Raw genomic sequence first — 3,880 nt, 5'->3', positions numbered from 1 at the left:
GGCTTTCCACAGTGACTTGGGGAAACATCTGAGGGACCCTCTATATGCATTTCAAAAAAAGAATTTCAAAAGTATCTTGATGACCAGGAGAAGCAGGATCACCTTAAGAAGCTGGAGAAAGCATATACTAATTTGGCCACGACGCATGGTACTTTGAGTACTTCTCATGCCAAGCTGGCAAATGCACACACCAGGATGAAGAAAAGGGAGAAGAAGAGAGATAAATTCTTCACCCGCATGTGGAAGGGTGTGAAGGGCCTATGGAAAGCCTTAAGAGCTAGTGCCATCGACCAAGCCGGAAGATGATGATGATGCTCCAGTTCATTGGTCCGAGGAAGAGGAAGAGGAGGAGGATGCGACTGAGTTCGACAGCGAAGAGAGCACTTGATGCAGTATTCAGGGAGCACTTTCCACCATTTTACTCTATTTTGCTTAGTTGCATTGGGGACATTGCAACATTTCTAGCTGGGGTGGCTTTTTGTGTAACTGTGGATATGGAAGATTGATATTTTGTTTTCATGTGATGTGTTATATTAGTATGTTTACTAGCTTCTTGATTTTTTGTTTTTATATATAGTATATTTTATTGACTTGATGTTTACTAGCTTCTTGAATTTATGTTTTTATATATAGTATGTTTTATTGACTTCATGTTTATTAGCTTCTTGATTTTTTTCAAAAATAGTATATTTTATTTTGGTGGCGAAATCCTTGGTTTTCTTCGTACCACAGTTCTTTTTCCGAGGATGCCAATTTCCTTTTGAACCGGGTAATTTTTGGTAAATTTTTGTGTCGACTTTTCCCGATGATAGATAACTAGGAAACTTTCTTAAGGGAATAAGTCTTGTAATTTATATATAATTTTTGTTAATTTAGGAAGAATAAGTGGTATGAGCTGGGGTTTGTGCCCATTGGCCAATTTGTGGCTTGCTTGGTACCTGTAATGATCCGACTGGTCGTTTTGAGTTCTGGAACGTCGTTTGGCAGTTTGATACCTTGAGTAGCTTCACTTCATGTATTATGACTTTTACGTGTGGTTGGATTTGAATTCCGGGAAGTTCAGAGTTGATTTAGATGGAAAATTCTAATTTCGGAAGCTTAAAGTTGGAAAAATTGACTAAGATTTGACTTTTGAGTAAACAACCTCGGAATCAGGATTTGAAGTTTTCTATAGGTTCTTATTATGATTTTGGACTTGGGCATATACCCGAATTGGGTTTTGGATGACCTGGGAGCATTTCGGCGATTATTGTGGAAAGTTGGCATTTTGGATGAATTTCAAAAGTATGGGTTGAAGTGGATTTTGATGTTATCGATGTCTGTTTGGAATTCCAAGCCTGGAAATAGCTCCGTATGGTGATTCTAGTCTTAGGAGCTCGTTCGGATGTGGATTTGGAGGTCTGTAGGTCATTTCGGGGTCATTTGGCAAAAGTTGATAATTGAAGGTTTTTGGAAAATTTGACCGGGAGTGGACTTTTTGATATCGGGATCGAATTCTGATTCCAGAATTGGCAATAGGTTCGTATGTCATTTATGACTTGTGTGCAAAATTTAAAGTCATTCCGGATTGTTAATACGCTTTGGCGCAAATTATAGAATTTGGAAATTTCATAACTCATAATTCAATTCGAGGCGAGATTCCTAGTTTCGGCATTGTTTGATGTGAGTTGAGACATCGACTAAGTTCGTATCATATTGTGGGACTCGTTGGTACGATTTTACGGGGTCCCGAGGGGCTTGGGTGTATTTTGAATCATTGTTTGAGAGACTAGTAAAGTTAAGAAATTTGGAGTTTGACCGTGGTCAATGTCGGGTCAAGACAACCTCTTTTCAGTGTTTTGAGTGCGCGAGCAGGTCCGTAGCGTGTTTTATGATTGAATTTCATATATGGTTTGTGTCTGGGAGGTTCCGGATGAGTTTCGGGGTAGTTTCGGATCATTTCGGAGAAGTTTGGATTTGCTGGTTTCTGGTGAGGTACTGTTCATTCGCAATTGCGAACACTGTTCATTTGCAATTGCAAACACTTTTCATCGCAATTGCGAACACTGTTCATTGGTGTTTACTGTTCATTCGCATATTACGAAGTTTTTGTCCGCAAATGCGAACCTGGGTAGACTGTTTTAAATCGGGAATTTGCTCATTTCTCTCTTGGTTTGGGCGATTTTTGGAGAGCTTCAAGGGGATATTATCATCATCTATTGCAAGTTAAGTAATTCCCGCATATTATTAGCTAACTACATGGATTCTACAAGGATCTAACCATGTAAATTAGTGGAAATTGTGAGATTTTGAAAGAAACCTAAAAATTGGTATTTTTGGACTTTTACCACGAAATTGGATGTGGAATTAGAAATACATTATATATTTGAGTTCGTGGTATTATGGGTAAAGTTTATCTTTGAAATTTTTTGAAATTCGGGCACGTGGGCCCGAGGGTTGACTTTATTGACTTTTTGAGCGGGTTTGGGAATTGTTTAAATTGATTGATTATGAGTATTAGAGTATATTTTGATTGGTTTGGACCTTGTTTGACAAGTTGTTGGATCGACAGGCATCGGTTTGAGTTGTTAGAGAGGCTTTGGAGCCGGTTATGGAACTTCGGAGCGAGGTAAGTCTCCTGTCTAACTCTATAAGGGGGAAACTACCCCTAGGTGATGTATTTGATATGTGCTACTTGTTGCGGGGGCTACGTATGCACGAGGTGAGGAGAGTCCGTACGTAGCTAAATACATGTTATTGTTCGGGTAGGCTTAGGTTCACACCATGCTATAGTTGTACTACTTGAGTAGTCCCTTGCCTATTAAATTCCTTTATGTTACATTACGACTTGAGACTAGACTTGTGTAGAGCGATAGACTAGCTATTGTAGAGATTCGACGGGCTACGTGATTAGTCGCGAATAATTTTACTCCTCTTATAAATTTCTCCCGCGTTATGCTTTCTCATCGAAAGGTTTCCTCAAAGCTCCTTATAACTCACATGTCCCTTCGTGAGTGGGGTTGAGAACTCGTTAAAGCTTCTTATTCTAATGGGATCGGGCTGTTCGCCTCGGCAGGATAGATACATCTATGGTTCGTGTCGTTCGACCCTCGGCAGTGCGCACATCTTATGGGATCGGGTCGTTCGCCTCGGCAGGATTATGTATCACACTCTCATGGGAGCGGGCCATACGCCTCGGCAATATAATAGATGTATCTATAGTTATATACCAGATTATGATGAGATCGGGTCGTACGCCTCGACATTTCTATAAAATACTCCTATGGAATCACGCGTATTGTTTGTCAAAAGGCCAGTGTATCTAGGAGTTTTACTGATTTGAATTATGACGACCTATCTGGTGAAGTCCATTATATATATATATATACACACACACACACACACTGGTGGAGGAGGTAACTATTAATCGAGAGTTTGAGCTTAATTGTTGAGAGAAGGATTGTACCAAGTATTTATACTTGTTTATCTCGTTTATTTACTCTACCATATTTGTTACTTCTTACTGTATCTCTCTTATTAGACCACTAGTAAGTGTCGATGTCGATCTCTCGTCACTACTTCTCTGGGGTTAGGCTAGATACTTACTGGGTACGCGTTGATTTACGTACTCATGTTGCACTTGCTGCACTTATTGTGCAGGTACACATATATGTTTCTGGTGGTCCTCTGGGTACAAAGGCGCGGCTGTTACGGGGACTTTACAGTGAGTTGCACTTCCTTGATACGATCTGCATCATACAAAGTCTCCATCAGAGTTCTTTATATTCCCCATCTAACTTGTATTTCAGACAGATGTTGTATTATTGTTGTACTCATTAATAGATGATCATGCACTTGTGACACCAGGTTTTGGGGTTCTTACGGCATTGTTCATTATTGT

This window comes from Nicotiana attenuata, unplaced genomic scaffold, assembly GCF_001879085.1.
Source record: "Nicotiana attenuata strain UT unplaced genomic scaffold, NIATTr2, whole genome shotgun sequence".
Lineage (NCBI taxonomy): Eukaryota > Viridiplantae > Streptophyta > Magnoliopsida > Solanales > Solanaceae > Nicotiana > Nicotiana attenuata.
The sequence above is the reverse complement of the archived record's forward strand: the minus strand, read 5'-3'. Positions refer to the sequence as shown.